The sequence below is a fragment of the Sphaeramia orbicularis genome, chromosome 19 (assembly GCF_902148855.1).
Source record: "Sphaeramia orbicularis chromosome 19, fSphaOr1.1, whole genome shotgun sequence".
NCBI lineage: Eukaryota > Metazoa > Chordata > Actinopteri > Kurtiformes > Apogonidae > Sphaeramia > Sphaeramia orbicularis.
In genome coordinates, this window is record NC_043975.1 from 21,749,772 (window position 1) to 21,774,694 (window position 24,923).

A 24,923-nucleotide genomic window follows, 5' to 3' on the forward strand; every position below is an offset into this window, starting at 1 on the left:
GTGGACACTGAAAATCTTATTTCAAGAAATCTTACAAAGATAATTTTCACTTGTTCCACTAGCAGATTTTTTTTTGCTTGAATTAAGCCAAAAAAAATCTTGAATTAAGCAAAAAAAAAAAAAAATCTTGAAGCAAGCCAAAAAAAAATCTGCCAATGGAGCAAATGAAAATAATTTTGCTTGAATTAAGCCAAAAAAATCTTGAATTAAGCAAAAAAAAAAATCTTGAAGCAAGCCAAAAAAAACTCTGCCAATGGAGCAAATGAAAATTATCTTGCTTGAATTAAGTTAAAAAAAAATCTTGAATGAAGCAAAAAAAAAAAAAAGAAAAATCTTGAAGTAAGACAGATTTGACAGGCGTACAATGCAAAATTTATAAAGACTTACCAGAAATATACATCAAAGCCTCTGAGTATGAAGATGGGAGTTTGATTGAAGAATAATTCAAATTCACCTTGATAGCCCTAATGTGTGAAATGCGCAGGTATGGTTTTTTTTTTATTTGTTTGTTTGTTTGTTTTTACAGTTGCTGTAATTCAGTCGCCAAGAAATATTTAAAGGTTTTACACTCCTCAACCTTCTGAATGCCTCAGATTTTTTCCACATTCATCCTGTAAGAGGGACCCTCTGAAACACTTTAACACCTACTCTCCATGCATACCATTTCTTGCTCAATATTTATCTAAACATTTTCTTCCCTTTTAGTGGTTGTCATTAACCCTATAACGCCAAATGTATCATATTTGATACATGAGTTTTGAAGCCCTCTACATGATCAGTGTGATTTTTTTTTTCTTGAAAAACCTGACGTATACAATTAGATACATGCAATACACAGATATTCCACAAGGGGGGGGGGATTCCTTCACCAGAGGCCTTTCAAATGACACTACAAGATTGTCATTAATGAGGAAGGAGGCAGAACTTTGGCAATTTTGAAAAGGAATTACCAATTTATTAGACATGTTTGTGATATGTTATGTTTTTGTTTGTTCAAAAATAATAATATTTGAGCATCGAGACCTGATGTATCAAATATGATACAAAATTGAAACTCAGACATGGAAATTGATATTTGAAAAAAAAAAGTTTTTGTTTGTTCAGAAAGACCAATAAAGGTTCCGGTTTCAAAGAACTGGAATTTTCTGTATTATAGTATCAGGGACGCCGCTACCAGTTGTGAGCCCCATGAAAGGTTCTCGTGAACCGTTTAATGAAATTCAGTATCTTGTCGATCTGTTGGAGTGGGCGGGGGGAGGTCCATACATAATGTCAATTACACTAGCATGAAAACGAAACTGAAACTTTACATAGTTTCAATGTCTGATTCTTGACTTCTGTGCCGGTCTTATATAACAGATCTTGCACGAAATTTTGACAACTTCTAACCTGTATCCACTGGACCCCCTCTACTGCTCTATGGGCCCCCAACAAAAGCTGGGCACCATGAATTTGTCATGTTTACCCCCCTTATTGGCGCCCCCAGTATATTATGTTTTTGTTTGTTCAAAAATAAAAAAAAAATTGAGCATTGAGACCTGATGGATCAAATATGATACAAATTGAAACTCATACATGGAAATTGATATTTGAAAAAAACATTTTTTGACCATTCAGAAGGACCATTAAAGGCTAACGTTTCAAAGAACTGGAATTTTCTGTCACTGGTTTCATTGTTCAGGCTTTATGGGGTTAACAGTGAAATTTCCCACATTTTATTCAGTCTTAGAACTTACACCTTAGAACTATGACTTTTCCTAATACATGTCATCTTTCTCTACATCAGATGACAATGGCAGGTACCTACAGACGTGCCTGTTTCAGTCCAACAATAGGACTCCTCAAAAGAGTGCTCTTTGTCCCCATTCATCTCACACACTGCTCCCACTTTAACATATTGGCATTTCTGAGGCGCTTGGTGGTAATTGTCAGCCACATGGCGGCTCCTCGTTTGTTTCACTGACATTTTGCCTTTGGTTGATTGTGTATTTAACAGGGGAAGGGAAGCAAAATTAATTGGAAAGAAGCCCTAATCTGTCTGCTTGAAATGTCACCCCTGTATTGTGATGCCTGCACTGACATAGTGGCACACAAGGGCCAGCGACAGAGAGCGGACCTCGAGAGCAAAGAAAAATGAGGAAAAAAGGGAAGTAGTGAAACACAGAAAAAAACACATGACTTTACATGGCTCTGTGAAATTACCATAGACTATATAAAAGAAGTGAATGTAGCTGCCATGACACCCACTGGTTTGTTGTATACTGGCATTTTGACCATCAACATTTTTGTTTTCTTCAAGCCAGAACACTGCAAAAATCTAAATCTTACCAAGTGGATTCTTCTCATTTCTAGTCAAAATATCTCATCACACTTAAAATAAGACATAATCACCTAAAGAGTAACTTTCAGTGAGATATAAAAACTTATTTTTAGGCAATAGATCTAGAAAATCTTATTTCAAGAAATCTTACCAAGATACTTTTCACTTGTTCCATTGGCAGATTTTTTTTTTTTTTTTTTTTTTTTTTGCTTTAATTCAAGATTTTTTTTTATTAATTCAAGCAAAGATTTTCATGATCTACTGTCTAAAATTAAGTTTTTATATCTCACTGAAAAGTTTCTCTTTAGGTGATTATGTCTTATTTTAAGTGTGATGAGATATTTTGATGAGAAATGACAAAATACACTTGGTAAGACTTTGATTTTTTCCAGTGAAGTAAAGCTGGGGAATCAGGAGGGGTTTACTACTAACCTACTATGATCCTTAGACCTGAGTTGGTCTATACATGTATGAGAATTCTACTTCCTGTCACTCCTTAGTCAGTTTAACCCATAATGGCCCAGTACTACTTCTGTGTCAGTTCTCAAATTATTTTTTCTCTCTTTAACTGTTCTTAAATCATTTATCACCTATTATTATAATATTATCATCTGTATTTTGCATTTTTGACTGTAAATCATGATCTGTAATCTCAGATAATCTCAGATCTGTCTTGGCAGAGGTCTGCACTCTCTGAGTGCTTTTCTTGTTGGGAAAATGTTTTTAATATAAAAATTATACATTTCATAGCTGCTAAAAAATAAAAAGTTTGCTTCGATCAGGTAGTGTCAGTGTGTAACTTGCGGAGCTAGCATTTCTGTTAACAGAATAAAAGCACTGACTTAACTTTGACCTAAAACTACTAAAATGTCATCAAATAAATTTTCATTTTCATTTATTTATTCATTCCAATCTAAATGATTGGAAAGAAGCAGGACAAAGAAAACTTATAATACCTGCTCCTTTCTTAAAGTATCTGCTTACATCAGATAAATTGCCATGACAAATATTACAGTAAACAGTTTACATGATAGTCCATGACAATAAACAAATCCAGAATCCATAAGTAAAATTATTTCATTACATGTTTTTGTTTGTTTGTTTTTTTTTTCTAAACTTCTCTATTCTCTCCTTGTACAACCTGTTAAACTGAAAAATTTAAGCTACTTCTACAACGATCAGTCTGGAAACTAAACACCTAAGATTAGCAAAGGTTTGTGTCATTAGGTAGATTTTTATCTAGAGTCCATGGAAGTGAGTAGATTTTTGTTTCCTGTTAGACCACTTTAAGTACAACAAGGTGAAAGGTAATCCTAAAATTTTTGCCAAATAATAGGCAAACAACCAAGCACTGCAGATTTAATAAATGTGTTTAATATTACCGCCAACTTTGTGTCATATTAACAAACCAATTAGTGCTAGCTGCTGTAATTAGCAGGCTAACTGATAATGTGGATTAATGCTAACATTAGCTAAATTATGCTAACAGCCCAGTGGTTGTAATAAAGTACTGTTAAAGTACTGCTACAGAATCATTTGATGTTCTTCTTGAAACTACAACTACAGTAGAGTTGTTCACTGTCAAAATAGGTTTCATTTTAGTGAATAGAAGCTCAGATAGACCACATTTTATTCAGACGCTTAGAAATCACTGGTGCTCAAACTGCACCTTTATAAGAGGTTTTTAATGTCACCATATCCCTATAGGGATTACAAAGTACCATTTATATATAGGCTGTAAGTTTCACCCTGAGGGTAAGAAACTTTTTTAATATGTTTTTGAAGCTACCCAACTAACAACATTGTGGGGAAACTGGGGATTTGCTGCTCTAGTTGGTACATAACACTGTAAGTTGAGAACAGTTTAAACATTTACAGGAGAGACACAACTAGAAAAGTACAAGCTGATCAAAGGGTGATTATCAAATGTTTTGGAGTTTTTAGTCATGCTCTCTCCCTAAAGTCATGTTCAAAATGTCACCGCTATCCCCAGGGAGTCCCCGAAGTACAGAGACAGAAGCTCAGACAGACCTAGAAAGCCACCCGTTAATGTCACTGACACATTACTTCACTTTTCTTTTTGCATTTCCATTCCCACTCTTTCTCAACACCGGGCTAAGCTGTCAGTTTTAATACACCAGGCAAACTGTTGGAAGAACCCACATGCTTTCAGGATTATATTTGCATCAACATAATAAAGACTTTTTATTGAACGTACATATACTCACTGTGTGTTTATCAGTTTTGTGATTCACTGTCTTTTACCCTCAGAAATAGTTCCCCTCATCTATTTGCCTTCATTTTGCCAAATTTAGTCCCAATAAAAAAGCAATATTATTCTATTCACCTAATCCTTTCTATGATAGGAACCAAGCTTCAGCGTTTGCAGTGTGTATTCCATGTGTCTCCAGTGGTCTAGCACCATAAGCGCATTCTTAACCGTGATTGGTTCATGAATCATGTCCACTTCCATCTGGTGTTTATAGTTTAGACAAAATGGCTTGTCTGTTTCACAGTGCAAGTCTGTGCACACAAACTAAAAACTGACCACTAAACAGTAACACAAACTGAGGAGTAATTGGAGAAACAGAAAACAGACTTCTGACCATTATCATGTGCAGATCTTCATACTTGTCAGAGGATGAATACTACTTCTTCTGGTTTGGTTTATCCCTCTGCAGTGGCAGTAGCAGTGCTTGTATGTTCTGAGGTTGTCCACCTAACATTCATTGAACTCTCGTGAAGACTCGAGGATTGGTTTGTTTTCACTTTGCCTCAAAATTAAACTAGTCAGATTTTGGCGGCCAAGGGTCAAAGGTTAAAGCTGCTGTGACCTCCTTGAACATGATATGTAAGGATTACTTCTTCAATTTGGTTCAAATGATCACTTGGACTCAAGGGACAAGAAAATGCTGTAGTATCTTAACCCTTTATAGGGCACTCATAGAAATACTCGAAAATTCAAAATTTCAACCTTAACCTTAAACTAAATTTGGCTAAAATATCACCTAATGTCATGCCGGCCACCAGACGTTAGTCTGGTTTTGTCTGTCTTGTGTGTTTGTCTGTCATTTCCTGTTTTATTTTGTTAAGTTTCCCTCGTGTGTCATGTCTGGTGTCTTTGCTTCCTGTACCTAATTGTGTCCACTTGTGTGATTACCTGACTCCGCCCTAATTTGTTCCACCTGTGTCTCATTGTCTTCCCTCCCTTTTGTGTATTTAAGACCTGCGTTTCCCCTTGTATGTTGCCAGTTCGTATTTTCCTCGTGAGATACTTACCAGCGTTTTTGATCCTGTCTGTCTGTCTGCCTACCTGTGTTTGACCCAGTTTGCCATCTCTGTTTTGCCTGTTGCCTATTCCCTGTCGGTTCTTCAGCCTCTTTCTGACCTCGTGTGTTCGACCTTATCGCCTGACTTTACTTTACGTGAGCTAGCCTGATCCATATGTCCTGTTGCCTTTCCGTTTGCCTGCCCATGTATGACCTGGTTCTGCCACTGACCTCCCTCTGCTTTTCCCTAGTCGGATTCCCGACGCATCCTACCGATCCGGACTGTGGGTTTTCGTCTCTGGTCCGGTTCACTAACCCAAAGAAGAACCCGGGGCTCATTGTTCTCAAGATTCTGTTCATTATCATTGTCAGTGAACTGTCAGTGAGCTTGGTGTTCAATAAACACTGTGAACTTTTACATCTGTCTCTGGGTCATGCATGTGGGTTCAGTCTTCGTACTCTGAGCATTACACCTAAAGAGGTAATAATTTGCAGAGTGGGGGTGGGGGGTTGAGTGATGAGCCTGGTGAGCTTCACCAGTAGGGGTGTTAGAAAATATCGGTTCTGCAATATATTGCGATATTTCATTTCATGATACTGTATCGATATTAGCCCTTTCATGCATGGGTTATAAGAACCTTAGTCAAGATTGTTTTTTATTCCTCTTTAGGCATGAAAAAAACAATGCGATTGAAATTTTTTTTAATGAACCTTTTTTCATGGAGTTTAAAAATGTCCACTCATCTGAACACTGTGTTAAATTTTTGAAGCAAAGAAACATATATTTAAAACACAATATGCTAGTGATATACTGTGTGAAAACAATGGAATAAAAACATTTTTAATGCAACTAATCTGATGTTTTGTCTTGTCACATTTTAACATACTCTAATACTAGTTATTACTCACTTAATGGAGATAATGTGCAAAAAAAAAAAAAAATCTTTTTTGTTTAAGAAAACTATTAATTACAGTCTAATAACAATTAGCAATAGATTTACACTCAAACATGTTACTGCAGATCAGGTTTATAAAGAACATAAAGTTACAGTAATGGTATGAATTGCAGTGTATGGGATGGTGCATAAGTGTCCACTGTGTTGGCTGATGTGGAATTAAAACAACAAAACCCATGAATATACAAGAGAACAGCTGTAGAATAACTGTCCAGTCCACTGTAGTGCATGAAAGGGTTAAAAAGTACTGTATCAATATTTTTAGGTATTTATTCAAATGCAGATATGGCAGACGTTCATTTTTTGTTTGTTTTTTTTTTTGCTTTTTATTTACATTTTATTTCTAATTATTTAACACTGTTTTATTAAATAATGGTTATTTCAATCATCCTAAAAGCACTTTTTACTGTCTGAGAGGCAGATGTTAGTTCCTTTGTTGGGACAAAAATAATTTTATGATGTTAGTCATGAACTAGCAGAATATGAACATTTGAACAGGATCTTAAACTGTGATGTCTGTAAAACATAATTTAAGTTTTAACATAGGAAAATTTTGTGATACAGCATTAGATCCTGTTGTGAGCCAATATAAATGTGTTTAGTATTTGTGCATATTTCTGGTGTAATTCAATTGTTCAAGGAAATAATCATTTAAAAACAAGAAACAAACAATTTCCTTTTTAACAGTATTGTGCTATATTGTGATATATCCTAATATTGTGATTTGTATCATATCACCAGATTCTTGCCAATACACACCCCTATTCACCAGTGCTCCAAGCAGAACTTTTTTTTTCCCCCCAACTCTCTTTATTAGATGTTCACATTTTTAGAACACATTCAACAGGTAATGTAAAGATCACTTGTTCTACACATATATACTTACACTGTACATCATCCTTCACCCAAATTTAAGTCAGATATTTTGATTAAAGTATACAAAAATATATGTTATACTCACACATATATAAACCAATGTCATACAATCATAGGGCAAAAGACAGGAAAACAAACAAACAAAAATCATAATAGGGCTAAACAATAATCTTATATCTTGCCACCAGGCTACATATTGCTTCTAAAATAATCAATAAATGGCTGCCAAATTTTACAAAATTAGCTCTTGATTTTTCAATACAAATCTTATTTTCTCTGGTTCAGTGTTTCATAACATCATTCAAAAGATTTGGAAGAGTTGGGAGCGTTTTTTTGTTTCCAATTAAACAACATCAGTCTTTGTGCCAGCAGGCTAACAAATGATATCATTTCATGCTCCATATCATTTTTCAATATACTCAAGTCCAAAATTCCAAGAACTGCCCCTAGAGGGTCTGCACCAATTAGGCTGAAATATACTATGCCAATAATTTGATAATTTTGGGCAACTCCAAAACTTCCAAGGCAAACTTCTGAATATGAAAATATTCGATTCTATGTGTATCGTCTTATCTAACCACCTGTCAACTTTGAAAAAACTTTGAAAAACTTCCATTAGTTAGTCAGATGCCATTGTATCGCATTTAACAAACTGTCTCAGTGGCACAGAATCAACCGTTTCGTCTCATGTACAGGACTTCGTGCCTTCCCACAATGCCTTGTTTCTGCTGTCCGCCTACTCTGTTCATCACTGAAGAAAAGTGAGACATTCTGGCTCGACACCTTAGACCCATGGTGTTAAATGCATATCTAGGTTGACCAGCTGTCTCCAGTGAATAGATCCAGGCTTGATTCCTGTCTGGTCTTGGTATCGTGTTCTTTCAATAATAAAAGCGGCAGATGGTACATTAGATAAAGTGACACGTCGATGAACTGCTGTTATTTTCCATTGACATAACATTCATAACATAAGTGATACATTATTTAATGGCATGTGTTATGGGTGTAAACAGTTTTTTTTAGCCAAGCTATTACAACTTAAAGTTTCAATTTGTACAATTTGCTTACATGAACTTTATGTTAGATTCGATTCGATTCAGTTCGGTTCGATTTGATAGAAATTTATTGATCTTTTCGGCAGAGCCCTCAGGAAATTGAGGTTTCAATAGCAGCACAACACCTAATATACAAAGAAGAAATAACACAAGAAAATAGCAAAATAATAACTCTTAAAAAAAAATGAATTGAAAGAAACAGGCAATTGCACATTGTAAAGTACCAGTAGAAACAACAAGTAGCAAGGTAGTAATAATAAAGTAATAACAACAATAATAAATGGCTAATTATGTTGTATATTATATATGTATAGTTTAATAATCACAGGATAGAAGTTTTAATAAAGTTGTAACAGTAATAGTCAGAATGATATAATAATAATAATAATAATAATAATAATAATAATAATAATAATAATAATAATAATAATAATACATGTTGTTTGTTTTGTTCTGGAGTCCTCACATTTGTACACTATATTCATTCATGTACCGATTCTATTAAATGCACGACTATTAAACTTTGTTCTACCTTCATTTTTATAAAAGACATACATTTCATTTGATTGTATGATATCTGCTTCAACGCCCAAGGCCCCATCACCAAGGACATTTAATACATAATATTTCTTCATTCATTCATTTACCTTCAGTTTTACGCAAAAACGCTCATTTAATTTGTTTGTGTTTAATAAATAACCCGTAGATAGACTCTAAAAGTAGTATTTAGAAAATGAAACTGATGAATCATCCATGTAGTAATCATCTCTGGTTAGCAAGAAACAAGATGCTGTTTGTTTTCTTCTTTGTGCAGACGATGCTGATAATCAGCTGGCTCCATCGTCCATAATACATTCTGCAATGAAAAATAAATAAGTAAATATAAAAACACAATAAACATAGTTATGACAGCAATGAAAAGAGCATCATTTCTTGCATTAATTGCGGTTTTGAAATGTCTCTTAAAAAAAAAAAAATCACTTTCACTTTTAATCTAAAATTAGAAATATTTGTCAAACAATGGCAAAAATGGGCAAATTATGTAAAACAATACATGCCAAATGTTACCTTGGTGCTATAAAAGGAGACTATCCACTTTAATATGTCCTTTTTAACTTTTTATTTTTATTCTGTATTATTATTGCTCGTAACTTTTCTTTTCTATTGAATGTTTTACAAAGTTAGATATGTCCATGCTGTTCTCTCTCTGAATGTTTGACGGGAAAAAAAAAGGCAGTTTTAATCCCTAAGAAAGTGGGACAGAGACAACCAGAAATGTGTTAGCCTCACTGTACCTTGTTTGATGGAGATAAATATGTACACTGTGAGGAATATGTAACAGATTACTGTGACTGGAAGATGTTGTGTCTCTTAAGGTGAAGACACACCAACCCGATTTTCGGCGGTCGGATGTTGTCGGGCAGTTTGGCGAGGTTGGTGACATAGGTCTGTTTGGTGTGTTCCGTGCGATCGGCTGTCGTTAATGACATCGCCATTCTTTCCGGCTGATTCAACATGTGTAATCGGCCACTACCAGTTGTTCAGTCGAACCAGTCTGATTGGTAGAGGGATACCCCTTGACTAGTGAGAAGTTTCCATGTGAATACAGCTATGCCAAGGTTCTTCGCACTATTATTTTCTTCTGTAATAGGCTATTCACTGCTCATATCATATCTGAATGAGTGCCAGTCAGTAGTTGCTTTTCCACTGACCCTCAAATTGTGCAAATAAAACTTGCACATGTAAATTTACCTTATAGAAAAACAACAATTTTGCCAAAACTCGTTTTTTGATTTAAAATTTTTTGCGCTTTTCAGGTGTAGCGCAAATGGTATATCTCGCAAAACTGCAATGGAAAGACCTTGTTTTGCAACTACAGTCACATGGATAAAAAAAAAAAAAATTAAAAAATGGATGTTGACTGATGTTACAACAAGTGAAGAAGAGTTTTAAAAGAAAAATGTCACGGTATGTGTGGACACACCAGGAAACTGAATCATTTTTTAATTTAGTACGAGATAGAGGGATAATATATAATAATAATGAATATATCTGTAAGTCAACACCATATTTACGTTTGTTGCCATGTTTCTGGAATGACTTCTCGTGTCATCTTGCAATAATAAATAAACAAATCACTGCATTTGTGATTTAATGGAAAAACCGACATTACGCACTTCTGTTTTTTCGACATTTAGTAAATATTGGTAAAGTTTTGTGCAGATGTCCAATGGAAAAGTGAGTAGCATTGCCTATGGACTTCATTCATTCCATGACGTGAACACTGTTAGCATTGCTAGTATAGTGCGATTTCTCTTCAGTTTTCGCCTGCGACATCTTTCTTCTTCCACAAGAAAAAGCCCAAGAGCTGACAACACCAGTATATTCTTATTACTAGCCATCCATTCAACAAGAACGACAACTACAACCCTTCTTGGCTACTCAACACTCTCTGCTGACAACAATGACTGACAATAGTGAGCTCTGTATTTAAACAGATGTTCCGACATTTTCTGATTTTACATGTCGTGCAGAACGTACGCTCAAGTCACTAGTCAATTTGGTGTGTTCTTCACACTTTTTTGATCATGTCGGGAAGATGGGACCCAACTGGGCCACCTTTTCTGGTGACGATTGGCAGTCGGGTTGGCGTGTCTTCACCCTTATGCTTCTATAAAAACAAAATCAAATTAAAAAAAAAAAAGAAATGTCTCAAAAAGGTGGATTGTGGTTGGAAGTGAAATATTTTCATTTGGGTTTAGTTTTAATTGCAGTGTCTAAACCACAGGTGCCAAACATGCGGCCCGGGGGCCAAATCTGGCCCGCCAAAGGGTCAGATCTGGCCCGTGGGATAAATTTGTGAAATGCAAAAATGACACTGAAGATATTGTAAAGTAAAGGATGTCCAGATTAATATGATCTAAAGTGGGTCGGACCAGTAAAATACTATCATAATTTTCAATAAATGACAACAACTCTACAGTTTTCTCTGTGTTTTAGTGTAAAAAGGTGAAATTACATGAAGGCGTTGACATTTATAAACTATACTTTCACATAATATGTGAAAAACCTGAAAAATAATTGCATTTTTACCAATATTCTACCTATTACTAAATGTTTGGCGTATTTGTAGATCCACTGTGAGCTGTACGTGTATAAATGATAAACACAGGCATATTATTGTTAAAATTGCACTTATTTTTCTTAGGACATTTCAGGTTGTTCATGTTTTCACATTTTTTACAGGATAGTCTGTAGATGTAAACATTTCCATAATGTAATTTTACTTTTTCCACTATAATTATTCCCACTTCAGATCTTATTGGGGTGAATGTGGCCCCTGGACTAAAATGAGTTTGACACCCCTGGTCTAAACACACAGTGAACTGTTAAATATCAAGACTATTTTTTTTTATATCTTTACATGTTCACTTTCATCTACACTGAACAAAAATATAAACACACCACTTTTGTTTTTGCTCCCATTTTTCATGAGCTGAACTCAAAGATCTAAAACTTTGTCTGTGTACACACAAGGTTTATTTCTCTCAAATATTGTTCACAAATCTGTTTAAATTTGTGTTAGTGAACACCTCTTCTTTGCTGAGATAATCCGTCCACCTCACAGGTGTGGCATATCAAGATGCTGATTAGACAGCATGATTTTTGCACAGGTGTGCCTTAGGCTGGCCACAATAAAAGGCCACTCCAAAATGTGCAGTTTTATCACACAGCACAATACCACAGATGTCACAAGTTTTGAGGGAATATGCAATCGGCATGCTGACTTCAGGAATGTCCACCAGAGCTTTTGCCTGTGAATTGAATGTTCATTTCTCTACCATAAGCCATCTCCAAAGCTGTTTCAGAGAATTCATGAAGAAGACTGTGCGAGGAAAATGGTGGTCACACCAAATACTGACTGGTTTTCTGACCCCCCTGGACCACCCAATACAGTAAAAGTGCACATTTTAGAGTGGCCTTTTATTGTGGCCAGCCTAAGTCACACCTGTGCAATAATCCTGCTGTCTAATCAGCATCTTGATATGCCACACCTGTGAGGTGGATGGATTATCTCAGCAAAGGACAAAGGAGAAGTGCTCACTAACCCAGATTTAGACAAATTTATGAACAATATTTGAGAGAAATAGGCCTTTTGTGTTCATAGAAAAAGTTTTAGATCTTTGAGTTCAGTTCATGGAAAATGGGAGCAAAAACAAAAGTGGTGCGTTTATATTTTTGTTCAGTGTATTAGCCTCCCTCGAGTCATCCATCAGACCACAGCCAGACGCTTACACAATTTTATTTTATTTTTTAAAATTTTGTTTCTGTTTTTTTTTTTTTTTTTTTTTGTGTGTGTGTGTTTTCGACTTACAAACAAACATGCGGATACACATCCCACACCAGGCGATGACACTGGAGATCTGAAGCGCCCTGCCACACTCCGGACTCATGAGACAGTCCCTCGTCTTCAAGCAGCATTTTGGACATTTACTCTTTGAGCTTCTGTTCTCCGTTTGGCTTTCGTGTTTGGTCGGCTGACTTTGAACAGTATCCGGGTACTTTTTTTCCCAATCGTCACTCTGGCCTTTTCCCATGATGCTTGTTTTTTATGGACAGGCGAGTGAAATACAAGATGATGGATCAGATCTGTGAGGTATGGAAGAAAATTGGACATTAAATCTTTGCCATCGCTGAATTTTCACAGAGAATAATGAGAGCATTGTGCGCTGACTCCCACACTCGTAGGTGTCACAGTACAGGCTTTGTTTATAATAATTACATCCACTGTTCAATGTCATAATGCATTATATAATTGCTTGCTGGAAACTTAACAGCAGTTTCTATATCACTGAACCCTGTGATTCAGCCTTTATTTATTTATTTTACCTGGGTGGTTTTTATTATCGCCTCTTTATTTTAAGGAACGTCTACAACAAACCCAGTCGACATTCTCAGTTTAGAAACACTTCCTTTAAAACACAGACCTTTTGTTTTATAGATATGTGTACTCTTTTAGTGCACCATCTAAGTGTTTTAGTTTTATATTTGAAGAAGTGACTTGTTTAGTTGTGCTTTTGTGAGGAACTTCAGGAATGTAGAAAAGCCCTGTAGTTGATGATCTTGTTTTTAATGAGAAAAATAATCCTCCTTCAGAACACACTAACATTATCTTAATAAATTGTTCCTGCAAATATGAAGCTAGATTTAACCAGGAACAAGGTAAAAACAATGATTTGTAAAATACACAGAGGAGGAACAACATTGTTTTCAATTTGCCCAATTTTTCTATAAATGACTGTTTTCATTGCTTGTAATAAACACAGCTGAATTAATGTTAGACCATTTTGTCATTTGTCTTCTTTCTATTAGGGTTTTCACAGTGCACTTATAGTTTTACAACTACTATGAGGTTTATAGAGTCGAAGAGGTGGGATGAAATAATGCATGATTTACAAAAGCAAAGCCATTTTCTGCTTTTAGACAATTAATTACAGATTTTCTATTTGGGTCTAGTTTGTTTTCGCTACTGTAAGTCCCTTATAGACCTAAAACTATTTTTGTGGTGACTTCCAAATCAGTGTTTGTCTACATTTATCCATTCCTGAGTGATTTACCAGCATTTATTATAATATTATCCTCTGCATTTTTGATTTTTCAGTGAAAACAGAGAATCAGATGTTCACAAAAGCTAAGAAAGTTCAAGCTAATACGATTATATCAAAACAGAAAGCTGAAAAAAGTCACTTTTCTGCAGCATATGTAATTACCTGAATGTAAAAGCAAGCATCTACATCATTTATCGAACTGCATGGGTTTTATTGGTGAATCAATCCGTGTGTTTACATGACAACTTTTATTCCTGGTTTAAACAGATTAAAGGTTGGATCCTATTTAAGATGCCCATGTAAACACCTTATTCCAGTTGAAAAAGAAAACTTGGGATTAAATTTAAACCCGATTAAAGTCACTGGTTTAATCCACTTTTGAATTCAATCTAAATTCTTCCTCGGACATGAAAACCCTTTATTCCGTTTGGACTTTATTCCTTCCATTCTGCACATGCTCGTTGTCTTGTCCTGTCGCGATGACGCACACATTCTGCACTGGCGGAAGAATATGCAATGCAGTCTAGTCAACCCAAACCGTTCCAGTGGGCTATTCTGATGGGATCTACCAGCCTGTTGAGCTGCATTATGTAATAAATTCCCATTATGTAATAAAAGTTCAAAATGTAATAAGAATGGCACGTCATCTTGTACTAAAGCCGCATTATGTAATACACTGACACATTTTGTAATAAACTACGTCAACGCATTATATAGTACATTTTTTCACATTATGTAGTACGTTATTACAATTTGAGGAATTTATTACAAAATGCACTTGACACATTTTTATATATTAAAAAAATGTAATAACATGGTTCATTATGTAACAACAATCCAAATTAATATAATTTCAGAGCAATTTAGAAGAAATTAGTCACAGGAGCTACAGGTAATGGAATCAGAACTTTAACCACACAGTTTAAAGATTAATTTAGCACATTACATTTTCCTGAAAATAAAAATGTGTCAAGTGCATTTTGTAATAAACTTCTCAAATTGTAATAGCTTACTACATAATGTGAAAAAAATTTACTACATAATGCACTGAGGTAGTTTATTACGTAATGCGGCTTTATTACAAGATGACATGACATTCTTATTACATCTTGAACTTTTATTACATAATGGGAATTTATTACATAATGCGGCTCAACAAGCCTCTAAAACCCTGAAGGAAGAGTTCACCACTTGTTTTTTATTCATTCATTTGTCATGCACTAATGAGTTCGATAAGTAGGCAAATCAGTTTGCACTGCAGTGCACTGATTGCCTTGTTTTCGCAGCCCTTCCGTTAGCTTAACTTAGCCTAGTTTAGCATAATCGCTTCACTCCTCTGGTCAGACGTAGCCAGGCTTTTATAGGTGATTTGTAGTATTTTATGAGTGATTTTGTGAAATTCAGTTCTCCCTAATCATTCCTTTAGTCCAGTGGGGTCAATATGATCACAAATTGAGGCTCAAATCATGGCGATGTGACTTACTGCACTAATAAAATCTTGGGAAATGAAAACTAATGCAAAGCTAAAACGGTAAAGCAAAGCTAATTTAGCGCATGCATCCCTTCCAACAAAAAGATTTTCCAACTTCCGTCAACACAACAGTCCCAAGATTGTATGAGTGCAGCAAGTCGCGGATCTAAAGAAATAATTAGGGAGAATCAGATTTCACAAATTCACTTACAAAAGACTGCAAATCACCTTTAAAAAACTGGTTACGTGTGACCATGGAAATGCAGTGACTATGCTAAGCTAAGCTAACAGAAGGGCTGCAAGAACCAAAAAAATGCTTCTCATGTAAACCTTTATTCGGGTTTAACATTTCCATGTAAACATTAGAGAAAGTACTTTAGTTCCGGATTAATTTCTTCTGGAAAAATAAATTGGATTTAAAAAACATCATGTAACCGTACCCAATGTTGCAGAACATAGCACAGTTTCTATGCTCATTACGGAACCTCTAAAACAGGGGTGGCCTACCCTGGTCCTGGAGAGCCACTATCCTGCATGTTTTAGATGTACCCCTCTTCCAACACACCTGATTCAAATGATAAACCTATCATCAAGCTCTGCAGAAGCCTGATAATAACCGTCAGGTGTGCTGGAAGAGGGGAAGATCTAAAACATGCAGGATAGTGGCTCTCCAGGACCAGGGTTGGCCACCTCTACTCTAAGACTACATTCAGACAGCAGGTCTCATGCACAATTTGGATTTTTTGGTGAAATCCGATTTTTTTTGTGCTCGTTCATATTACACATTAAATGTGACTTCTTCCTTTTTTTTTTTTTTTTTTTTTTTTAACTTTATTGATAGAACATTTTGAACATTTTAGACAGTGATGGACAGCATGGGGTAGAAAAATATAGAACAATGAATGCCAACTCCCCCCTCACCCACCACCCAAGGCCAACCACTCAAAACCCAAACAAAAGACAAAGAAATAGTTAAGGAAAACAATTCTACCAAAAGTTAAAAAAAAAAAAAAAAAGGGCGGGGGGGGGGGGGGGGGGGGGGGGAATAAGAAAAATAAAATAAAGGAAAAAAAGTGTATACAAATACACACACATAATTAAATGTGACTTCTATCAGTTCTGAGTATGAACTGAATGCGACCCTGAAGTGACCTGCATGCACAAAAGAGGTCCTGATGTAATACGAGACCACGCAGGCACGCACTGTGTTTACGGAAGGAAATGTGTTTTTCCCACCAGTCCTCCTCCTGGGACCAAAGTTATTATAGTTTTGGATTTTTCAGTATAGTATAGTTTTATTTAGTTTTGACTTTTTTTTCTATAATTCATATAGTTTTAATTAATTTTTAGAGCAGGTTTGCTACTTTTTATTAGTTTTTTTTTTGTTTGTTTTTTGTTTTTTTTTTCCTAAATGCTTAGTTTTTGTTTAGTATTAGTTTTTTCATATCTTTTATCTTCCTCGCAGTTGTATTCACATAAATCCCAGACAGGACTTTGCTTCTTTCTCCCAACTTTAGTCTCAATGTTTCCAGGTAGAGTGGGGACGAGAAGATGACTCTAAACGACAAGAGATGAGACGTGACGGACCGTGAAGTGCCGTATGGTGCCGCCAGCTAAAATTGCTCAAGCAAAATAGATCGATTTCATATCAGTCGGACATTGACAAAGACAAAAACGAAGGGAAATATATCCATATTTTTTATAAGTTTCAGTTACATTTGTAAGCACACAATACAGTTTCATTTAGTTAACAAAAATGTTTTTTCAATTCTAGTTTTAGTCATTTCGTTAGTTTTCGTTAAAGATAATAACCTTGCCTGGGATGCAGAATTGTGACGTTTGTTGCATTTCAATGGCATAAAGGTCGGATAAATGTGACCTGGCCATTCAGACTGAAGTTGCATTGCAAAATATCAGATACGTATGAAAGTGGCCTGGGTCGGATTTGAAAAAATCGGGTTTGTGCTACAATGAACTGGTGTCTTGTCCAGGGTTCGCACATAAGCAGCTGGGATAGGCTCCAGCGACTCTAGTAAGGATAAAGCAGGTTCAGATAATGAATGTTTAGATGGGTTTGTGCTGTTCAAACTGTCTTTAACAGATCGGATACAGGTCACATATGGGCAAAAAAAATTGGATTTGGGCCACATTTGCCTGCAGTGTGAACGTAGCCTTAATGTCGGAATAAGACACATCTGATGCTGCTGAAAAGCTTAGAAAGTGCATTTTACCTGGATTATTAAAATGTATTGACAGGATTATTATTAGTGGTTGGACAGTTATTGAGGATTTTCAACCAGCAGATGCTTGTTATATCTGACGGCTGTTTAGGTCTATGAGTGTTAACATAGACTCATTGACATTACAACAGCGAGTCATATTAACCCTTTCATGTATGAATTATGAGAACCTTAGTCAAGATTTTTTTTCCTGATTGTTTTTATTCCTCTTTAGGCATGAAAAAAACATGCGCTTGAATTTTTTTTCGAGGTTTTTTTTTTTTTTTTGGTTACAATAACCATGTGTTTAATTTTTGAAGCAAAGAACCATGTATTTAAAACCCATTTGGGTCAAAATACGGTTTTCGAAATCTCTCTGATGGGACATTTTAGAGACAATTTGACAGATTAGTGTTGCTAAATGACCCACATTTTTACTTTTAAATTCATTTTTGTTTTAGTTGGACCATAAGGGATTATCCAAAAAAAAGCAGCTACTTTATACTGAAATAAATGTTGGAATGGCAATCAATTAAAGTTCACTCTTAGACAGGACATTACTGTGCTTTGACCCATTATCAGAAAGTGATATACTGTGTGACAACTATGCTATAATCTGATGTTTTCTCATATTTTAACATACTAATACTAGTTGCAAAAAAAAAAAAAAAAACACAACTTTTTGTTAAAGAAAACTGTTAATTACAATCCAGTAACAATTAGCAACTGTTTTACACTCAAACATGTCACTGTAGATCAGGTTTATCAAGAACAGCAAAATTATAGTAATGGTTATGAATTGCAGTGGATGGGATGGTGCTGTGTTGGTTGATATGGAACTAAAACAACAAAACCCATGAATATACAAGAGAACAGCTGTAGAATAACTGTCCACTGTAGTGACCAGTATGCATGAAAGGGTTAAGGTACCTGTGAGTCCAAAGATGTGGTTTTGTTCTCACATAAATCTACAGAAATCTAGATTTGAATCAGGATAATTAAAAGACAACCAAAACTGTTTATTTTCATAAAAGTCCTTCTACAAGTGCTACAATGAACTGGTGTCTTGTCCAGAGTTCGCACATAAGTAGCTGGGATAGGCTCCATCGACTCTAATAAGGATAAAGCAAGTTCAGATGATGGATGGATGTTTAGATGGGTTTGTGCTGTTCCAACTGTCTTTAACAGATCAGACACAGGTCACATATGGGCAAAAAAAATTGGATTTGGGCCACATTTGCTTGCAGTGTGAACGTAGCCTTATTGTCGGAATAAGACACATCTGATGCTGCTGAAAAGCTTAGAAAGTGCATTTTACCTGGATTATTAAAATGTATTGATAGGATTATTATTAGTGGTTGGACAGTTATTGAGGATTTTCAACCAGCAGATGCTTGTTATATCTGACGGCTGTTTAGTTCTATAAATGTTAATGCTTTCATGCATACTGGTCACCACAGTGGCCATATCAACCAACACAGCGGATGCTTGTGCATCATCCCATACACTGCAATTCATACCATTACTGTAACTTTGCTGTTCTTGATAAACCTGATCTGCAGGAACATGTTTGAGTGTAAAAAGAATTGCCAATTATTACTATTTTTTGCTTTTTTAAAACAAAAAGTTTTTTTTTTTTTTGCATATTACCTCCATGAAGTGATTAAAAACTAGTATTGGAGTATCTAAAAATGTAAGAAAACATCAAATTAGCAGTATTGTTTTTGTTTCATAGTTTTCACACAGTATATCAACAAATACGTGTTTCTTTGCTTCTAAAATTAAACGCATGGTGTCCAGCTGAGTGGATATTTTTGTGCCTCCATGAAAAATAGGTTCATAAAAAATATTCAATCAATTCAATTGTTTTTTTGTTTGTTTGTTTGTTTGTTTGTTTGTTTGTTTGTATTTTTCATGCTGAGAGAGGGATAAAAAACACTCTGGAAAAAAAAAAAATCTTGATTAATGTTCTCATAATTCATGCATGAAAGGGTTAATATAAACTCATGGACATTACAACAATGAGTCATATTAACCCTTTCATGCATAGTGGTCACTCCAGTGGACAGTTCTTCTCCAGCTGTTCTCTTGTATATTCATAGGTTTTGTTGTTTTAGTTCCATATCAGCCAACACAGTGGACACTTATGCACCATCCCAAACACTGACATTCAGACCATTACTGTAACTTTGCTGTTCTAGATAAACCTGTTTGAGTGGAAATCAATTGTTAATTGTTAGATTGTAATTAACAGTTAAAAAAAAAAAAAAAAGTTGTTTTTTTTTTTTTTTTTTTGCATATTATCTCCATGAACTAGGAAGATTATTACTGTTGTTAATTATTTAAGAAGGGGTGGGATTTTATAAGTTATGCCTCTTCTCACTCATTTTCAAATATGTATTATATGTCTTATGTTTAAGTGTTTTGTTTATTTATTTTCTTCTGTTTTGACGTTCATATTTGAAATAAATACATCCATCAATCAAATCAATCAATCAAGTGAGTCATAACTAGTTTTAGAGTATGTTAAAATGTGAGAAAACATCAGATTAGCAGCATTAAAAATATTTTTATTTCATTGTTTTCATATCACTTTCTGATATTGGGTTTTAAATACATGTTTCTTTGCTTCAAGAATAAAATGCATAGTGTAGCTAAGTGGACATTTTTGTAAATCCATGAAAAAAAAACAAAAACAAAACCTCAATGGCATTGTTTTTTTTCATGCCTAAGGAGGAATAAAAACACCCAAGAAAAAATCTCAACAAAGGTTCTAATAATCCATGCGTGAAAGGGTTACGGTACCTGTGAGTCCAAAGATGTTGTTTTGTTCTCACATAAATCTACAGAAATCTAGATTTGAATCAGGATGACTAAAAGACAACCAAAACTGTTCATTTTCATAAAAGTGTGAATCATTAAGAACACGGTCTAAACTTGAGTCCCCCCATGAACACTTTATTGAGTGAAGTCACATTGATTTGACAGATTAACAATTCTTCCACACTGATGATCATTTCCCCTGCCAGGAGATGAGGCCCCTGTTTTAACTGTCGGATACAATTGCTCCCCATAGACATTATCACATATTAAGTGATAACCCTGATGGTGAAATAACATCTTATCTGTGCCATCCGGTGGCTCCACATTTATTACCACTGACAGTAAATTAAATTGCTGGCATCTGGAGGGTATACCAGCATTTTGAGTGCACCTTTCCATCTCATCCTGCTTTCAAAACTCCATTGGTTTTCAATCATAAGTAATGAAATTCCATCATCCTCCTCTGCCATGAAAGCGACTTGGAAAGGAAGTGAGGAGGAGGCCATTAAGAGCAGAGAAACGAGTAATGGTCTTACCCTTTGCTTTCTGATTCGCCTTTCTGTCGGTTTCAATCTCTTCTCTGTGTAAAGTAGTCTTTCCTTAGAGGAGTGCAGCGAACAGACGCCGTCATAGAAAACAAAATAACAAAGCCTGTGTCACTTTTCACATGAACAGAGTGGGTGTGTCATCTGGTTTTACAGGTTTGACGAAGTAGATGGACTGAGGTGTCAACAAAAAAAAAAAACATGTGATTTGTGCCTTAGTGACTAGTCATCCTATTACCGAAACGTCAGAACCAGGACATTCCTGACACTCCCAAATAAAAGGTGAGGTATGAGATCTTAGAAAAACAGTTCAAGGAAGCCACATTTGGAAAATACTCAGCTCAAAAGTCCAAACCCCTTTCTTCAGACATCCCCCTGAAGCCACACCTCCAGAGTACTGGCACGCGCAATGTTTGTTTTCGAGGGTTCACGAGCGCCGCACTGCAACGATTCGGCTACATGCATACCTCATTCAGTCTCCTCCAACACCCCCACTCTTACAGAACAACCCCAGTTCAGACCTATCTGACTAACGTTACATTTCCTAGTGATTTATGTTAGTGACAAAACAGTTTATAGGTGAACTTTCCATCCGTTTTTTTTTTTTTTTTTTTTTTTTTACCCTCCGGTATCCAGGTGCACCTTTTAAGCACACTTTGCACTTCGTGTTAAAAAAACTTCATATTATTTTTCACAATTTAAATAAGGTTTGAATTCAAAAGTTGTTCATTTGGGCATGATCTTTAAAATTCTGACCACCAACTAAAATTTGCACATTGTAAACAAAAGAAAATTACAAAACTAGCATCTGTCTCCCAAGTGTGCCTAAAACACACTATTTCTTCCATTTGATATGTATGATTAGGGCTGACCTTGATTTACAAAAATAAAATCAAATTAGAGCAGAAAAACAAATCCATATATAATATTTAATAGTTTGATTTATAGGTGTGCATTTTACGCACACTTGGTGACAGATGCTAGTATTTTTGAACTTTTGACCTAGCGCCAAAAATAGTAATGCAAATTAACCAATGTTGGAGTTAATTATTGACATATGCCAGGCTGCAAAAATCAAATAATATGTGATCCACTTTTTATGTAGTGTATTGAAAAATAAATAAATAAATTTTTGTGTTTTTTGCATCCAAAAAAATAGTTTGTTTACAATAATATAACATGGCATTTAAAGGGTTAAAAAAATGTGACAATTATTGAGTATTTGGTATTTTTATTTACGGCTCAAGTTGATGAAATTGGGGAAAAAAAAAAAGTGTAAAAGAATTAAAAACAAACTGTATGAAATTTTTTTGACATTATTCCACAAGTGTGCAAAAAAGGCGCAGTTGGTGCTTGAACCACATTTCAATGCCGGACCTGACATGGGTGTGTGTGTGTGTGTGGGGGGGGGGAGGGGTGGGGGGGTGAAAGGGGGAGAGCAAGACAGAAGAAGGTGGCGAAGACCCTCACAACAAAATATTAATGATACAAGCAATAACTCCCATGGTGATAATTATAATGGTAACAATAACTACAACCAACAAAATCAAAATAAAACAAGTGTTCAGAGAACGCAAACCTCTGCCAAGCACCCTGAACGATGTGCATGTGTGGATTGACTATTTCTTTTTAAACAGTTTCAAGGTTTTTCCATACAGCAGAAAAAGTTGAAACTTGGTACCAGTCATGTATAGATAGATAGATAGATAGATAGATAGATAGATAGATAGATAGATAGATAGATAGATAGATAGATAGATAGATAGATAGATAGATAGATAGATAGATTTACTTTATTAATCCCCTAGGGGAAATTCAGAATACAAAATGCAGTCACCGCTCCACAAACACAGCCATACCACATAAATAAATAAATGCAGAGTATAAGTAGCTGTGAGTAACTTAGATTAAAAAGTAGACTTAAAAGACAAGATGTGTTTTCTACCTATCACATAAAAACATAAACGGATAAAAACATAAAAATATAAAAGAATAAAAACATAAAATCATATCAATCGATGTCAAATTATATTAAATTCCAATCAATATTTGTTGAATTATAATGAAAAATGTGTCATAAATGGGATTTTCAATGTTAAATGTAAATGTCCACAGAGTCCACATTCCACAGTGCATGTGGACAATTTTGTGCCAGATACAATATATTGTTATAAGCTACAGGTGTATCAAAATGGAGGCTAATCGGAGTCGTTTTGAATTTTTGATGAATTTTTGAAAATTGCTCAATGATTAAATATAGGAAAATTTGAGATTTTGAGACCTTGCTGTGACCTTAAACTTCGGCCTACTTGGCCCAAAGTTTAATAGGTTTGTCCCAGGGCCTAGACCTATCTGTAGGTAAAATTTGGTAAAGATGGTTTGAACAGTTTTCCCGTAAAGTTGCTAACAAACAAACAAACAAACAAACAAACAAACAAACATGCAAAGCAAAGTCATCACAGTACCTCCTGGCAGAAGTAATAAAATACATAAGACCTAAAAAATGATTTTTTTTTTTGCTTGTACTGTTTGTACTGCTGTTGTTGTAACAAACAATTTCCTGCAAAGGATCAATAAAGTATCTATCTATCTATCTATCTATCTATCTATCTATCTATCTATCTATCTATCTATCTATCTATCTATCTATCTATCTATCTATCTATCTATCTGTCTGTCTGTCTGTCTGTCTGTCTGTCTGTCTGTCTGTCTATCTATCTATGATGAATATAAGAAAAGAAAGCATGAACAGAATATCATGAACAATGTCCGCCCAAATAATACCAGTAACAAATCCACACGACATCAGTTGTTCACATTAATCTCCTGTATGTGACTGCATCAGGGTAAAGTAAACAGAACAAAGCAAAGAGACCAAGGTGCATTCAGTGAACTTTCCATCCTAATATAACTATTACAGCCAAGCTCTGGCTCTGGCTTCATTTCCTAAACAAGTGCTCCAAACCTCTGAGAATGCACGATTCATGCCCGAAGAGGGGTATATGTGCAGAGGGGGGAGGGACAAATGGTAGTTGAGTTTGACAGACATATCACCGTTCAATCATTTCGATTGGGCGCTCAAAATGATTGGATGGTGTTTTTTCAGTCCTGTCCGTTCCACAGGTGACTAAACTTTTTTATTTTTGTATCAGAGCATTTAATTAATTGGTTGTAATCGGGGTGTGAAGGGGATTTTAAGCAATATAGTAAAAAATGTTCCAGGAAAACATCTCACACCCCACCTTTAATTGACGGGTCAAGATAGATAGATAAATGTAACCGACTCACACTATAAACAGGGTTCGTACGGCTGCTTGGAATCTTCGAAAATGCTTGAATTTCAATGTTGTGTTTTCAAGGTCTGAAAAGTACTTGATTTTATTTCAAGTGCTTGAAAGTGCTTACCATTATAACTCTGTGATGTGATTGATTTATTTATTTATTTTTATTTTAAGTCTGCTAGTCTAGACTTACAAAGAGGTGATACATTTTGAAAAATAAAACTTTCTATCAAAAACAAAAATTTGCGGGTGCTCTCAGGTCGACTCCAGGGACAGTTTTATCTTAATCTTTTGCTCAATACGAGTGTGCCTGAAGAACACCAAGCAGCTTCCCTTTTTTGGGTAAAACTTTGTCTTTTCCTTTAATTTATAAACTTTTTGCTTTCATAAAACACACCGTACTTTCCAGGCTATAAGCTGGACCTGAGTATAAGCCGCAGGTGTCCACTTTGTAACATGAGATATTTACACAGAAAGATGGTTAACAGAAAGATTATTT

The 24,923-nt window shown here is 35.2% G+C and overlaps 1 long non-coding RNA gene across 1 annotated transcript; it reads right to left on the minus strand.

The window, feature by feature from the left end:
- Nucleotides 1-8,369: 8,369 nt before the first annotated feature.
- Nucleotides 8,370-21,279, minus strand: LOC115439329 (uncharacterized). Its single transcript, XR_003938252.1, has 3 exons — nucleotides 21,135-21,279; nucleotides 12,852-13,126; nucleotides 8,370-9,332 (listed from the first exon to the last, which is right to left on the minus strand). It is a non-coding gene; the product is annotated as an uncharacterized LOC115439329 (long non-coding RNA).
- Between the last annotated feature and the right edge of the window lie 3,644 nt (nucleotides 21,280-24,923).